Here is an 18,018-nt window from a genome sequence, read left to right on the forward strand (position 1 = left end):
TGGAATTTCTCAAATGCTTCCAGAGAAACAGCATCAAATATATAAAACATACATATTTGGAAACTTCAAATAAAAACTTAGGTTCTAAGAAAATAATGGTCAATTAACAAAGCTATATTAGGTTTTAGTTCTTTTTTGTTTAAATAGTTTTTAAAATAAAGTCTATGTTTAAAAAACAAATAATGGTTAGAAATTCATAAATGTGGTGTCAAATTAAACAGGACAAATAGTAGGTTAAAATAATATTAAAAACAAAAATCTTAAGTTTTTACTATTTCTTTCATTCAACCCCTCTTAAGTAGTTGCGGAACACATATAATTTTCATTTCATGACTTGCAGAAAATGTATGTAGAGGTGCATTCCAAAACCCACGTGTACCATTTGTCATGCGACCTGTTGTTCATCCCGTGAAATCTATATATATATATATATATATATATATATATATATATATATATATATATATATATATATATATATATATATATATATATATATTATTTCATTGGAGTCTATTTTATCTACTGATCTACTTAATTAATTTTAATTTAGTCCATTCAATCTATTAGTCTATTTAGTTTTGTTTTCTGTAGGTTTATTTTATTTTTATTTTCTTTTCTTCTCCTTTTTGCTCTTCTCTCTGTGAGCAAGTGATTATTTTAAAAAAATCCTCTCTGAGTAGAGGACTCCTTTATCTTCCCCCTTCTTTATAGGCCAAAAAGCCTTTGGGGGAATAGTAAAATGCAATAATGTACGTGCATTTCATGAATAATAAATCTTGTCTTATCTCATCTTCAACTGTAAAATCATACAGAACGTGGTGCATAACGCCCATTTGACAAATGATATATTCGAAAATCCGTAGGTGTAGAGATCTTTTATCATCAATGATCGTTCTATGATTGATTTGTTTTTCGGAAGCAAATGATTAGAATAATCCTAACCGGCTTCATAAGAAAAATGGCATTCATAAACTCCCTCTGACGAGATCTAAAATACGTTTTCCGATTCTTGAAAATTATGCCCCGCTTTTTTCGCTTTAAATGTGACACTTAGAAGGGTTCTTCGGGAATTTGACCGATTTTTGAAAATTATGCCCCACTTTTTCGCTTTTAATGTGACACTTGAAAGGGTTCTTCGGGAATTTGACCGATTTTTGAAAATTATGCCCCGCTTTTTTCACTTTTCATGTGACACTTAGAAGGGTTCTTCGGAAGTTTGACCAATTCTTGAAACTAGGCCCCGCTTTCTTCACTTTTCATGTGACACTTAGAAGGGTTCTTCGGGATTTTGACCAATTCTTGAAAATTATGCCCCAATTTTTCGCTTGTCATGTGACACTTTCAAGGGTTCTTCGGGAATTCGACCAATTCTTGAAAATTATACCCGGCTTTTTTCACTTTTCTATGACACTTAGAAGTGTTCTTCGAGAATTCGACCAATTCTTGAAAATTAGGCCGCGATTTTTTCGCTTTTCATATGATACTTAGAAGGCTTCTTCGGGAATTCGACCAATTCTTGAAAATTGTACCCCGCTTTTTTCACTTTTCATGTGACACTTAGAAGGGTTCTTCGGGAATTTGACCAATTCTTGAAAATTAAGCCCCGATCTTTTCGCTTTTCATATGATACTTAAAAGGCTTCTTCGGGAATTCGACCAATTCTTGAAAATTGTACCCCACTTTTTTTCACTTTTCATGTGACACTTAGAAGGGTTCTTCGGGAATTTGACCAATTTTTGATAATTATGCCCCAATTTTTCGCTTTTCATGTGACGCTTAGAAGGCTTCTTCGGGAATTTGACCGTTGTTAATAGAGCGTGGTAAATACCGCACGTTTTGGGCAATGATTCAATCGGATAATCGTAGGTGTAGATATTTCTTTTATCACCAAAGATATTTTATTATTGGTTTGTTTCTCGAAAGTCCGCGCTTTTTCCGTTTTTATGTGACTATAAGAATAATTCTTTGGAGCTATGATGGTTGTTCAACTGCATATTCATGTGGAAGATGGTGAACACCAGCGGTTTCGGCAAAGGACGCAATCAAATAATCGTAGGCCAAATAGGGATTTCTTATATCACCAAAGACCTTTTATTATTGATTTTTTTTGAAAGTTAATGAATACGATAAAATTAATTGGTTTAATGATAATAAAATAATTGACATACACAAATTTTTTACGACACGTCCTTATTAAAATAAAAACTTATTCAAATGCCTGGCTTTGAATAGAAACGAAGAAGAACTTAGCTTAAATTCAATTTACAATTTCTACAGACAAATAAAATAAATTTCGTTTCTCTCAATACCATTGACCTTTATTTACCTGATAATGAACCTTCACAGACAAATCAAGCCAATGAACTGGAAACTAGGAAATCAATAATATTTGCATCTCTAACTGATTTGAAGAAAATAAGAGCTTGAAAAATATGTAATTAATTTGTTGTTTTATATAAATGTCGACATTTTATTTGTATTATTTTAGTTCATCGTCTGAAGACGGCCACTGTATATGTGACCAAAATATCCAGAACTTTTGTTGTTGTTTCACTATCAAACAGTTCGTGGTAACGAACTGTAGTAAGGAGCGACCCGGCTCAATAGTAACCGAAACTCTAAACAAGAGCTAAGAGCTCATATGGCACTTGTGACGAGGCAAGAAGAGCTAAGAGCCAAGAGATCATATGGTATGAGCTCTAACAAAATTCTATGAATCAATAGATTGATTTAAAAGGAAAATAAGAGGCTTAATGCCGGTCAGGATTTAAAATAAGAGCTCTGAGTCACGATGTCCTTCTAAATATCAAAATCCATTAAGATCCGATCACCCACTCGTAAGTTATAAATACCTAATTTTTTCTAATTTTTCCTCTCCCTTTAGCCCCCCAGATGGCCGAATCTGCGAAAACGATTTTATCAACTCGATTTGTGCAGGTCCCTGACACGCCTACCGATTTTCATCGTCCTAGCACGTCCAGAAGCACCTGACTCACCAAATCACTGAACCCCTGCCCCCAACTCCCCCAAAGAGAGCGAATCCAGTACGGTTCCGTCAATCACGTATCAAGGACATTTGCTTATTCTATCCACCAAGCTTCATCCCGATTCCTCCACTCCAAGTGTTTTCCAAGATTTCCTCCTCCAACTCCCCCCAATGTCAAAGATCTGGTCGGGATTTGAAATAAGAACTCTGAGACATGAATTCCTTCTAAATATCAAATTTCATTAAGATCCGATCACCTATTCGTAAGATAAAAATACCCCAATTTTCACGTTTTCCAAGAATTCCGGTTTTCCCCTCCAACTCCCCCCAATGTCACAGGATCTGGTCGGAATTTAAAATTGGAGCTTTAAAGCACAAGATCCTTCTAAATATCAAATTTCATTAAGATCTGGTCACCCTTTCGTAAGTTACAAATACCTCAATTTTCAAAATTACCCCCCCCCCCCCAACTTCACCAAAGAGAGCATATCCGGTCCGATTATGTCAGTCACGTGTCTTAGACAGGTTTTTATTCTTCCCATCCAGTTTCATTTTGATCTCATCGCTTTAAGTATTTTCTAAGATTTCCGCTCCCCCCAACTGCCACCCCCCCCCCAAATTACGCTGGATCCGGTTGAGATTTAAAATAAGAGATCTGAGTTACGAGGTCCTTCTAAATATGAAGTTTCATGAAGATCCGATCACTCCTTCGTAAGTTAAAAATACGTCATTTTTTCTAATTTTTCAGAATTAACCCCCCCCCCAATAGAGCGGATCCGTTCCAATTATGTAAATCACGTATCTAAGACTTCTGCTTATTTTTCCTACCACGTTTCATCCCGATCCCTCCAATCTAAGCGTTTTCCATGATTTTAGGTTCCCCCACCCCAAACTCCCCCCAATGTCACCAGATCCGGTCGGGGTTTAAAATAAGAGCTTTGAGACACGATATCCTTCTAAATATCAAACTTCATTGAGATCCGATTACCCGTTCGTAAGTTAAAAATACCTCTTTTTTTTCTAATTTTTCAGAGTTAACACCCCAACTACCCCAAAGAGAGCGGATCCGTTCCAGTTATGTCAATCATGTATCTAGGACTTGTGTTTATTTTTCCCACTAAGTTTCATCCCGAACCCTCCACTCTAAGTGTTTTCCAAGATTTTAGGTTTCCCCCTTCCAAATTCCCCCCAATGTAACCAGATACGGTCGGGATAAAAAAAAAACAGCTCTGAGACACGATATCCTTCCAAACATCAAATTTCATTAAGATCTGATCAACCGTTCATAAGTTAAAAATACTTGAATTTTTCTTTTTTCCCGAATTAACGGGCCTCCCACTCCCCCCCCCCCCCCAAGATGGTCAAATCGGGAAAACAACTATTTATAGTTTAATCTAGTCCGGTCCCTGATACGCCTGCCAAATTTCATCGTCCTAGCTTACCTGGAAGTGCCTAAAGTAGCAAAACCGGGACCGACAGGCCGACAGAATTTGCGATTGCTATATGTCACTTGGTTATTACCAAGTGCCATAAAAACGGAATTTTCGACACCAATAGTTACATCGAAAGAATCGCATTTTAATGTTGATTTTCATTATATAAATTTCAGCAAGTTTAGTCTTACCCACCAAAAGTTAACGAGCCTTAGAAAATCTGCCTTATTTTTAAAAGTAGGGGGAAACACCCCAATCTTAACGAAAATCGCACCATCAGATTCACCATATCAGAGAACCCTACTGTAGAAGTTCCAAGCTCCTATCTATATAAATGTGGAATTTCGCATTTTTTGCCAGAAGACAGATCACGGATGCGTGTTTATTATTTTTTTTTTCCAGGAATGATTGTATGGACTCAGTGGTCCTAGAATGTCGTGTGAGGGCTCATTTTAGCGGAAATTGTAAGTTCTAGTGCCCTTTTCAAGTAACCAAAAATTGGAGGGCACCTAGGCTCCCTCCCACGCTTATTTTTTCCCCAAAGTCACCGGATTAAAATTCTGAGATAGCCATTTTGTTCACCCTAATCAAAAAACCTAATAACTATGTCTTTGGGGACGACTTACTCCACCACAGTCCCTGTGACAGGAGCAGCAAGTTACAAACTTTGACCGTTGTTTACGTATAAAATGGCTATTGGGAAGTGTACAGACGCTTTCAGGGGGATTTTTTTTGGTGGGGGGAGAGGTTGAGGGGGGGTTACATGGGAGGATTTTTCCATGGAAGGATTGTCATGGGGGAAGAGAATTTCAATGAAGGGGGCGCAGGATTTTCTAGCATTATTTAAGAAAACAATGAAAAAATAAATATGAAGTTTTTTCAACTGAAAGTAAAGGAGCAGCATTAAAACTTAAAGCGAACAGAAATTATTACGCATATGAGGGGTTCACATGCTCGTAATACCTTGCTCTTTACTCTAAAGTATTTTTAGTAATTTCAACTATTTATTCTATGGCCTTTGTGATTCAGGGGTCATTCTTAAGGAATTGAGACAAAATTCAAGTTTTAGTGTAAAGAGTCAGGTATTCACGAGCGGGTGAACCCCCCTCATATACGTAATAAAAACATGCGAATATAAAAGTTTGTTACGTAAGTTACGTATATTTTTTACTAATGAAAGCGTTCGTAAAAAATTAAAAGCTCTAGTGGCCTTTTTAAGTAATCAAAAAATTGGAGGGCAACTAGGCCTCCTCCCCCGCTCCTTTTTTCTCAAAATCTTCCGATTAAAATTATGTGAAAGCCATTTAGCCAAAAACAATTAATATGGAAATTTTGCTTTAATTATTTATGTGCGGAGAGCCAAAATCAAAACATGCATTAATTCAAAAACGTTCAGAAATTAAATAAAAAAAAACAAGTCTTTTAACTGAAAGTAAGGAGCGACATTAAAACTTAAAATGAACAGAATTTACTCCGTATATGAAAGGGGATTTTCCTCCTGAACGCCCCACTCTTTACGCTAAAGTTTTTTACTGTTTTAAAAAGTAGAGTTAAGAGAAAGAGTCAAACTTTAGCATAAAGAGCGGGGCGTTGAGGAGGAAAAGCCGCTTTCATATACGGAGTAATTTCTGTTCGTTTAAAATTTTAATGTCGCTCCTTACTTTCAGTTAAAAAACTTGTTTTTTGTATTTAATCAAATATAAGGACTTATCCTTATTGAACTATTATTTGTAAGTCATGGAAAGGCAGTGTGAACTTTTGAAAATTAACACGTCCTAAATCACGTTTTCCGGTTTTTAAGAATTCTATTTCGCTTTTCTCGTTTTTCACGCGAAACTAAACAGTTCATTGGGAATTAGACGGTCAAGTGTTCAATGTGATATCAAAAATAGTTTAATGAAAAAAGAAAGAAATATTGCTTTTTATGTATCCGTTACATAGCATGAAAGTTGTGTTAAGGTATTCAAGATTTTAATATGCTTAGCTTAGAAGTCTCAATATTGATTTTCATAAGAATTTTACGATCAAATTACGGACCACTAACATTCTAGATGTGGGTTTTAATTCTACGTCCTGTGGAGAAGCAGGGAGAGAGAACCATTTTCTCCCTCTCTTATACTATTACTATATACTCACTGCAGCCATCTGAAGCCATCTGAGGCCATCACAGCCACTTACACCTCATCTCCATGTCAATGTATTCAAACACCTCCCTCATCTGACTCTCAAAAGAGATTCTAGTTTCTCTTAAAACCAAGTGTTGGATTTTCCCACCTTTTCCGTGTTCAAGCAACCCGAAGAGAATATTTTTTGGAAATTTGTCAGTTGTTCATATGGAAAATCATACAAAATGCGGTAAATTCCAACCGTTCTTGCTAATGACATAATCGAACAATCGTAGCCGTAGATAATATCTTTTATCATCGATGACATTTTATCTTTTAGTATTTTTGAAATCTATTGGATGCATTAATGTCAACTGATATATATATATATATATATATATATATATATATATATATATATATATATATATATATATATATATATATATATATATATATATATATATGACAGTTATTGCACAAGAATTATGACAATTATGATCTGGTGCATCTGAATATCAAGGCACGGAACCGTGCAACCAGAGGGTACCAAACAGCCTGATTTTAATACGAGAACGAGCTGGGAAAATTTTTACCTTAAATCGCATTTACAGTGAGAAAAGGTCGACTACATCCTCCTGTGGAACATCTCGCTGTTGAACTGATGAGGTGACACAATTAATGGGTGTGCTGGGGTGTGGCGTCCCACTGGTACTTCCATTCTGCGTTACTCCATTCCAAATCGACTGCATTTTCGAAAAATTCATCGATTCACCAGTGACTATCTCATTGGAAAGACTGTTCCAAGTTGGGACAGCACTTACTGAGAAAAATTTCATCCTCTCTCTACGTCTGGAGGGTTCCTGTTGTAGCTTCATTGAGTGGCCTCTTGTCGTTGTGGCAAGTGAGGGAGTAAAAATGAGGTTAGCCATGTTATTTTGTTGCATTTTCTTGACAAAAATGGCATTTCCTCTGTGCCGCCGGTAAACCAATGTGGGTATCTTCAGGCATCGCAGACGTTCAGGGTAGGGAAGCTGTTGGTGTGGGGCGCAAAGCCTAGTTGCTCTTCTCTGTACGCTCTCTAGGGCTGTCACATCAAGATTTTTTTTTTATAATAAAGATTTTTTTTTTTCAGTGATGGGTAGACTCAAAACACTTATCTCCCTCCCTACTACTTTTACCATAAATGCCCTGCAGCAGCAAGCCACTTAAGGCCAACACAGCTACGCACACTCCACCTATGTATATATATATATATATATATATATATATATATATATATATATATATATATATATATATATATATATATATATATATATATAACTTTTCTGGATTGTTAAGAATAATACAGCTCTTGATTATAATTTTAAAGTAATATGTGATACAATTTGCATTCTAACTAAAACGAAATTTATTTCAAAAAAGAAAAAGTTCGATAAGATTAGTAATAAGGATAACAGATTATATTTACCTATTAATTTTACTTGTAAGCAGATTGAAGATATTAATTCACCAGAAATTTTAAATCAGCGGCATGTGAAACAGGCCCTTCCTAGTAATTTAAATTATAATGATAGTCCAGTTTTAACTTATAAATTTTCAAAAACTATTGGGCAAATTATTTTTAATTATACTTTAATACTAAAAAAACTAGATAGTGATATAAATTGGAAACCGGTTTGTAATTGTAAGCAACTTGGCCCATTTGTAAATCCTACTTACAAACATGTTATAACAGGGGACTTGTCAATAATAAAGCAAGATGATCTTCAAATTATAATGAATAAAGGGGCTAATTTCCGTCTTTCTCATCATCTGAAACCATCGAGTGTTCTTGATGGCTTGGAAAATGATTTTGATTTATTTATTGATAAGTGGTGTAAGAAAGAGAATAAAAATAAAGAGAGTTTTCAAAGTTGGAAGAATTTAATTATTAGTAGAGTAAGAAATAAAATATATTCTAACTTAAAAAATAGTAACACTAAATCATTATTTTATAATGCGAAGATTAAACAAGCAATTGCTAATCTAAAGAATGAATTTGTAATTGTGCCAGTGGATAAAGCTAATAATAATTTTGCCATAATTTGTCAGAAGCTGTATTGTGATATCTTAAAAAGGGAGTTATGCACAACTAATGTTTATGAAAAGGTAAATATAGAGGATGAGAATTTAATTGAAAAGACTGAAGAAATACTTTTTAAAAATTTTAATATTAAAATAAATGACAATGATAAAAAGTTCCCTTTCCTATATTGGACTGTAAAATTTCATAAGAATCCCCCTAAACCACGGTTTATTGCTGAAGCAGCTAAATGTCCAACCCGCATTGCTGCTACGGACCTCTCTTTAATTTTAAAGGAAATTGTAAATAAACTTAAAACCTATTGTTCTGGTATTAAAAAATTTTCGAATTTTAATCCATATTGGAGTGTTAATAATTCACTGCAGGTGATAGATTCTTTAACAATGGTTTCAGCTAAAAGAATTGAGTCTTTCGATTTTGCGACAATGTATACTAATTTATCACTTAATTTAGTGTTTGATAATTTAAAAACTGTTATAAAGAAATCTTTCCTCTTATCTAGTAAAAGGTTCTTAAAAATAGACAGTTATAATAAAAAAGCTATATGGACAAACTGCTTTAATACTACAGTTAGCTTGAGATGTTACAGCTTGGATATGATTTTTGAGTTATTGGAATTTGTTTTGTACAATACTTATATAAGATTTGGGGGTGATTTGTACAAGCAAATTACGGGAATTCCCATGGGGGGGAATGCCAACCCATTTATAGCTGACTTGTTTTTAAGTCAACTAGAATATAAATATATGATGGATAAGAATAATCCAGTTAATTTAAAACATGCTTTGTCAAATAATAAAAGATATTTAGATGATATTTTGGTCTTAAATTGTAAGGATTTCATTGATATTTCTAAAAATATATATCCATCAGAGCTTATTCTTGAGCCTAGTCATGGCGCTGGTCATGAAGATCATTTCTTAGATTTAAATATTAATATTTGTGATAATAATAAATTAAGTTTTAAAATGTATAATAAAACGGATGATTTTGATCTTGAAGTGATTAGTTTCCCATTCCCTGAAAGTAATATACACTCAAATATCACATATTCAGCGTTTTTCTCACAGTTACTTCGTTATGCAAGGATTTGTAGTAATTATATTGATTTTAAAAATAGATGTAAAATCTTAAGCCAAAAATTGATATCAAGAGGTTTTTCTGCAAATAAATTAACTTGGCAATTTAAAAAATTTAGTTTTCATTATAACGAACTTTTAAATAAATATCAAAAGAATTATCTAGAAATACTTAAAGAAATTTTTAACTAATTTCGGAGGTTCGAGAAATGTTGTCACAGCGCCATTTATTTTTAATTGTGTTTCTAATTGAGCGGATTTTTTAAAAAATTAGCCACATGGTAAAGATGATTTCTATAATTGTTTAGTTCATTCAGGTTTTTTGCAATGTGTTAATATTTGTGATTTGGTAAAATTTATAATATTTAGTTTACCTATTGTTGCTAAAGGGAGGGATATATTAATAGGATAAGCTTGTTTTGGTTTTACTTGGTTGTTTTACATTTGCTGTTTTTTTTTTCATAGGCATGTATTTTGGGGGTGATACCTGACGCGGGGATGCCATGGTTATTCTGTGGTAGCCATAACACTGTGCTGGGTAGAGAATTTAGAGTGGCGAAACCCTATATAGGCCAGTGTATTCTCCTGATGAGCGCTTATGTTGGGTGTTGCCTCTGAATTATTTGTCTATATTATTTTTTCTATTGTTCGGTAAATGACGACTTATACTTTTTGACGACATGACTGCCTGTCCATGGATTATTCTTTATGGTTGATTGTGTGTGGCTATGCTGTTTGACCTATGTGATTGTATGGATGAGTAGGGTTAAGGCCTCATTCAAGTGCTGGTCTATATTAATCACTAATTTAGGAAAACAGTCTTCCTTTTCTCCTTCTGTCTCTTTTTTTTTTTTTTTTTTTTTTTTTTTTTTTTTTTTTTTTTTTTTGTGTGTTTGTGCTGTAGCATTGGTGATTTCTCTTTTCATGATATATATATATACATATATAATATATAATATATATATATATATATAGCTACTATATATATATATGCGACAAGTTTTGTTCCTTTTCTTGAACAAAGTGCTAGGTACAGGCCAAAATCCCCCCCCCCCTACCGGAATCTCAAAATCTAATTAAATTAATTTCTATTATTTCAAATTTTTCGTGTAAATGCCGGTAAAGCCTGTAATTACAAAAATCGTTAAATTTTGATTAAATTATTACTTAATAATTTTGATAAAAATTATATTTAAAGTATTTAGTTTTTATTTTATGATTTTAATCAAATTAATTTACCAATGCTTATTGACATTTCTTGTGGCGGTGTCAATAGGAGAATTAGCCTCTTCTTTTTATTTTATTTTTTTAATATTTGAGTAGTATAACCCCTTGCCCTGTTAAATGAATTCCAGTTTTAGAGCCTGCTTCCTTATTGAAAATATTGCGAACTTCTAATAAATTCCGGAAAAGATGGACTCGCTTTGGCTTACGGATCAGCTGTCAGCTTTGAGACGGCGTCAATATTTTGGCAATTCTTATCTTTCTGATCAGCCCAACCTGCTGATAACCGTTGTAGATTGCAATGTCAGCCATATTCTTTGAACCTAGAACGAGGCCTGCTAATAGGTGAGACCAACTGTAGGCCACGGGATTGCATTTATTGTTAATTCAGACTAGCACCCTTAGCAATATGCAAAAAAGGGATAAAATACTCATGACAGTTTCGTTAGGCAGTTTGACATGAAAATGGTGCTTGGGACGCGATTACAGAAGCGTATTAATGAGGGCCCACAATTCCACAAACAAGGGCGTATCCAAGGGGGTACGGATTTTGACCCCCCCCTTAAAAAAAAGTGTGTTCGACTTTTAAAAACGTAACAAAAATGAAAATAGGCAAATTTTTGAAGCGTTTCTTAAAGGTTTTTGGGTACTTGTGTATTATTCAGAACACACTCAATAAGTGAAGTTAGGTTCTTTCGTGAAACAAACTACGATGCAGGTACATTTTAATTAAACATTCTATATGTAGAGGTGGTTAGGTTAAGTTAGGTATGTGATATAATGCACCCCACCCCACCCCCGTAATGTGCAAATATTTAGCCCGAATGTTTGATACAGCTAATGAAATAAAATAAAATATGATGAAAATATAATACTTTGTTAGGAAAATTGTAAAATTACAACTTAGAATTATGCACCCAGAACGCAGAAACGCAGAAATTGCCTCTTTTTCAGTCTTTGGCAAATCCCAAATCTTCATTTCAAAATCCATGTTCAGACACTATCACTATGCGTAGCAAACTAAATTGAGTTCTGTCTTTGTGGCTATGAAACCGGATTTTCGCATCGTATTTTGTTTTACGAAAGAAACCAACTTCACTTATTGAGTGTGTTCTGAATAATATACAGGTACCGTTTTTTGCCCCCCCCCCCAAAAAAAAAGAACAGCTGACCGCGTCTTCACGATGGGGACCAGAAAGGAGCTAAGAGGCGCATCATACCGAGGGGCTGCCCATTCCCCACTACCTGGTGTGGACCACCTCGTGTACCGCAAAGCTCCGCCACGCTTGGTAAAATTTAAGTTTTAGTAACATTTGCTAACATTCTTGGGTTAGAAAGGGTTTTGTAGACCAAAATCTCCATAAAAAATAGGGAATTAGTTTCCGACGCTTGAAATGTGCTACCTGGTGTACAGGATTTTTGATAGTGGGTAACTCCTCGCATTATACTAATGGATTTTAGTGCGGCATGTTGTATCATTCTCCCACGTGACACATTAGAGCAATGTTGACGTTTGACCTAGTGTAAAAGATGCAAATAAATTCTCCCAGTGCTGTTATGACGTTCTCCGTCACAATTTCTCTTTAAATAATTTTCAAATCAGCTTAGGCAAAAAATTACATTTTGCAAAATTCTGAAACTGAGAAAGATTGAAAAGTTTAAACACAAAAAATAAGAGAAATCTGTAATACATAAAATACAGAGCATTCTGTTCACGGTGTTCAGCCGTTCAGCAATGGATATAGCCATTGGAATAGGAGTAGACATTTTGAGAGTCGAATAGTCGAAGAGTCGAATTCTGTTCACGATGTCCCGCCGTTCAGCGATGGATATAGCCATTGGAATAGGAGTAGACATTTTGAGAGTCGAAGAGAGTCGAATTCTGTTCACGATGTCCAGCCGTTCAGCGATGGATATAGCCATTGGAATAGGAGTAGACATTTTGAGAGTCGAATAGCCGAAATAGTCGAAGAGAGTCGAATTCTGTTCACGATGTCCTGCCGTTCAGCGATGGATACAGCCATTGGAATAGGAGTAGACATTTTGAGAGTCGAATAGCCGAAATAGTCGAAGAGAGTCGAATTCTGTTCACGATGTCCAGCCGTTCAGCGATGGATATAGCCATTGGAATAGGAGTAGACATTTTGAGAGTCGAATAGCCGAAATAGTCGAAGAGAGTCGAATTCTGTTCACGATGTCCAGCCGTTCAGCGATGGATATAGCCATTGGAATAGGAGTAGACATTTTGAGAGTCGAATAGCCGAAAAAGTCGAATAATCGAAGAGAGTCGAATTCTGTTCACGATGTCCCGCCGTTCAGCGATGGATATAGCCATTGGAATAGGAGTAGACATTTTGAGAGTCGAATAGCCGGAGAGTTTTGGGATATGCTAAGACATTTCTTATACTAAGACCCATCTATTTGACCTAGTTGACATACCTATTTAATATCTTCGAGTGTTATAACTCTTATGTTAACTAAAATCCATTCGTCACAAATAAAACCTTTCATTACATCGATCAAAGACCAAATTCAACTTCAGACTTCTAAATTAAATGACTTATTGGCAAATTCTTACTGATAAGAGAAAAAAGATAAAAAATTTGATGCAGATAATTGGCGTATTTAACTAAGCATTGCATTTTGAGATCTTTCGTTTCTTATGTCAAGATTAGCTTGGAATCAGGGGTCCAAGACTGTCGAATCACAGTCAAAGCACAGAGAAACAGGAACGTTACTTGTAAAATCTTGTGACTTTAAAATTTTTCGCTTTTGTTACTCGCTTAAAATTTCGCAAGCAACAGGCAATCAGGTGGAATTGAACTTTCCTCTCTGTTTATTTTTTTTTATTTTCAGATAATTTTCATGGCGCCAGCCCTACAAAAACTTTAGGCCCAAAATGCCACTAAAAACAATTTGCTTAAGTTTTGTCCCTGGAGCTGCACCTAGTGATCCTTCTTTCAAAGAACAGACATGTTTTCAGGAATAACTCCAGGTGCTTATAGTGTGGTAAATGAGTTTCTTAAACATGATAGTTGTGAAGTTAAAGAAAAATTACTGAAAGTTATGAATATGATTTTGAAAAAGGAGAACTAACTTGCGATTTTAGGAAAAAAATAATTAAACCCCTCTATAAGAAAGGTGGCACGATTCAGTTTGGTAATTATAATTATAAAGGTATTAGCCTGGTTTTTGTCAGAAGCAAATTCCTTCGGTTAATGATACTTTTTAGACTTTTAGATTAAGTTTTTAAAAAAGGAACAGTGTGGTTTTAGGAAAGTGTTAGGATGTGTCAACCAAGTTTTCACTCTTGACAATAATAATTGAAAAGTGCATGAGTCGGCAGACCCTTTTAGCCTTATAGATTATTAAATAAATAAACACAACAAGTTTTTACAACTGAATGTAGGGAGCAACATTAAAACTCAAAACGAACAAAATTATTCCGTATATAGGGGGATTCCCCCTGCCTCAATACCTTGCTCTTTACGCTAAAGTTTTTTTTAGAACTTAAAAAAAACTTATTATTCTAATTAAACAGCCCTTGTGTTTCAGGAGTCGTTCTTAACGAATTAGGCAACAAAGGCCAAACCTTAGCGTAAAGAGCGAGGTATTGTGGAGGGGGAAACCTCCTCATATACAGAATAATTTCAGGTCTTTTTTAGTTTTAATGCAGCTCCTTACATTTAATTGGAAAATCTTGTTTTTTCTAATTAATTTCTTGTCATTCTTAAAATAATGCAGGTGAATCTGGCTCACACTTCATGGAAAATTCCCTGCCCTCACGGAAAACTCCTCCATGAAAATTTTCATCCATGTAAAATTTGCTCCAGGCAATTCCCCTGTAAAATTCCCTTCAGACAATTCCATCCTCTTTGAAAATCCCTCCCCCGCCATAAAACTTCTTGCGGAAGATCAGCATGAAGAATTCTCCTTAGCATGCTTTCGTCAGAGAAAGACTTTAACTTCTAATCGTTTTCCCAATCATTCTGGAAATCACTCCTTCCATGGAAATTTTCCACTGAAAATCAAAAAACACTGAAAAAAAACCTCCGGACAATTCCCTCAGAACATCTCCGCATACAAAATTCGGGAGAGAGAAAGTAAGACAAATAAAAAGAATTTCGTACATGAATTTTGTTAAATCCCCCCAGTGTAAAATTTCCCCTGGAAAGTTGACCCCGAAAATTCTCCACCCCCCCACGGAAATTTGTCCCAGTGGAAACCAACTTCAAGCAAAAGTCCCCACCCCTCTAAAACGTCTGTATTATTCCCAATAACAAATAGTATCCGTAAACAATGAGCAAATTTCATAACCTACAGGGCTCTCCCCAAGGGCTGTAGGGGGTCATGTTACCCCTAAAGACATAGTTATTCAACTATGCTGATCAAAATAACAAGCTATAAATTTTGATCGGATATCTTTGCAGAAAAGGGGGCGTGGGATGGGGGCTAGTTGCCTTCCAGTCCTTTAGGTCACTTAAAAAGGGCACTAGAACTTTTAATTTCCGTATGAATGGACCCTCTTCTGTGCTTCTATGACCACTATTTTGAAACGATCACCCCTGAAAAAATAAAGAAGAAAAACAACAAATAAACACGCATCCGTGATCTTTCTTCTGAGAAAAAATGCAAAATTGCACATTTTCTTTAGAGGAGATTGAAACTTCTGCAGTAGGGTTCTCTGATACGCTGAATATGATGGTGTGACTTTCATTCTTTGAATTTTAGGGAGTGTTTCTCCCCTTTTTTCGGAAATCAGGTAAAAATGATAGATGGTAATAAGCTTACCTAAGCTATGGATGTCAGGTGATTGATTTTTCTAACGATAATTTCGACAGGACCTGTGCCTATCATCATCAGGTTAAATTCAAATTTCTTGCCAGAAAGTAAAATCACCAAATAAATAAAACTAAAAACACTGAACAACACTAATGATGAGCCGAACCTGGAATTATTGTTGTGCCATGCCCCGAATTTTGGTAGAGGCATTGATGGCGTCTGTCCTAGTAGATCTTAAAGAGGTTGGACCTTTAGGAAAGGGGTGGAGTTTTTTTGTGAGTTTTCAATTTATGGGTGATTGGTTCCCAAATTTCGCTAATGTGAAACTTACCATTGTCTTTATTGATGGCTGGTTTATTTTTAGGAATTTCCAAAGCCTCTCTGATTTTCTGCTTTAAGAGTTGTGGGACAATAGCAATAAGTTGGGCTTGGTCAAACTTAATGGAATGGGAAGGGTTTTCAAAGATATGATGGGCCAATGCAGAAAAATCATCTTACTCCTTTAGCTTTTTTTTTTTTTTTTTTTTTTTTTTTTTTTTTTTTTTTTTTTTTTTTTTTTTTTTTTTATTATTATTATTATCCAGACCGAAAAAGAGAATTGCGCCGTGTCATGGTCCCAATACATTTTAAATTAATTTTATTCCACCCAAATTGATGGAAATCCTTGACAAAAACTATTGCAACATGTCTTCCCCAAAACGAGTAATCCTTGGATTATAGTAAGTTTATATTATCTACTCTTATGAGACTAATTTGTTTGACCAGGGATAATAGTTCTTTCCTGAAACGTATATTTTTTATTTTATTTTATCCGAGACATAGACCACAACTGAAAATATGATTGTTTCGCAATATAAAAAAATAAAGGTGTTGCACCTCGTCTGAAGTGCTTAAAGTACATACAACTCTCACGAGAAGAGATCAAGAAAGACGGGGAGATGGAGGGTAGGTATGGGTAGCAAGAATTAGATTTTTTACGACAAATACGTGCCAAAAAAAACTAAAAAATTTGAAAAACGGACACTATATAGTAAAAATTACACTAATTAGCGTAATAGAAATCTTATTCATTATATACTAGAATTATTGTTAGATAATTTGTTTCATATCGGAACCACTGGCACAAAGTAGGGGGGAGCGCATTTGCCTCCCTGCATTAACAAAATACTTTTTTCAGTATTTTCATTGAAAAACATCAATTTTTGTTTTTTTTTTCATTGAGAAAAGTCTTCCCTCCCCCTTTTTTTGGTAAATTAGCACAACTGTTCGGAACTAGAAAAAAAACTAAAAAATACTAAAAAAAACTAGAAAAAAACAAAAAAACTAAAAAATTTGAAAAACGGACACTTTATAGTAAAAATTACACTAATTAGCGTAATAGGAATTTTATGCATTATATACTAGAATTATTGTTAGACAATTTGTTTCATATCGGAACCACTGGCACAAAGTAGGGGGGAGCGCATTTGCCTCCCTGCATTAACAAAATACTTTTTTCAGGATTTTCATTGAAAAACATCAATTTTTGTTTTTTTTCATTGAAAAAGTCTTCCCTCCCCCTTTTTTTTGTAAATTACCACCACTGTTCGGAACTATAAAAAAACTAAAAAATACTAAAAAAAAACTAGAAAAAAACAAAAAAAACAAAAAAAATTTGAAAAACGGACACTTTATAGTACAAATTACACTAATTAGCGTAATAGGAATTTCATGCATTATATACTAGAATTATTGTTAGACAATTTGTTTCATATCAGAACCACTGGCACAAAGTAGGGGGGGGGGAGCGCATTTGCCTCCCTGCATTAACAAAATACTTTTTTCAGTATTTTCATTGAAAAACATCAATTTTTGTTGTTTTTTTTTTCATTGAAAAAAGTCTTCCCTCCCCCTTTTTTTGGTAAATTATCACCACTGTTCGAAACTAGGCTCTAGGCCTCTATTATTTCCATCAATTTTATGCATTATATACTAGAATTATTATTAGACAATTTGTTTCATATCGGAACCACTGGCACAAAGTAGGGGGGAGCGCATTTGCGCTCCCCCCTACGATCCCCCTACGAATGGAAAACCTAATAGAGGCCACAATCTTGACAGGACCTTTTGCGGGTGAGGCTGTTCTTATTCCTCGCATTCCCATGATTCCAACGGATCTGCCTTTTCAATTTAAAAGATTGCAATTCCCAATTCGATTAGCATTTGCAATCACCATTAACAAAGCTCAAGGTCAATCATTAGAAAAATGTGGTATAGATCTTAATACTGATTGTTTTTCCCATGGACAATTGTACGTTGCATGTTCGAGGGTCGGTAA

The 18,018-nt window shown here is 34.7% G+C and overlaps 1 protein-coding gene across 1 annotated transcript in view; it reads right to left on the reverse strand.

Moving 5' to 3' along the window:
- LOC136034127 (adenylate cyclase type 2-like) overlaps window positions 1–13,475 on the reverse strand; it is a 143,785-nt gene extending 130,310 nt beyond the window's left edge. The window contains exon 1 of the mRNA XM_065715287.1: window positions 13,359–13,475. The gene's annotated coding sequence lies outside the window, so the exon portion shown is untranslated. The remainder of the gene's footprint in view (window positions 1–13,358) is intronic.
- Window positions 13,476–18,018: the final 4,543 nt, after the last annotated feature.

The sequence above is a fragment of the Artemia franciscana genome, chromosome 12 (genome assembly GCF_032884065.1).
Source record: "Artemia franciscana chromosome 12, ASM3288406v1, whole genome shotgun sequence".
Taxonomy (NCBI): domain Eukaryota; kingdom Metazoa; phylum Arthropoda; class Branchiopoda; order Anostraca; family Artemiidae; genus Artemia; species Artemia franciscana.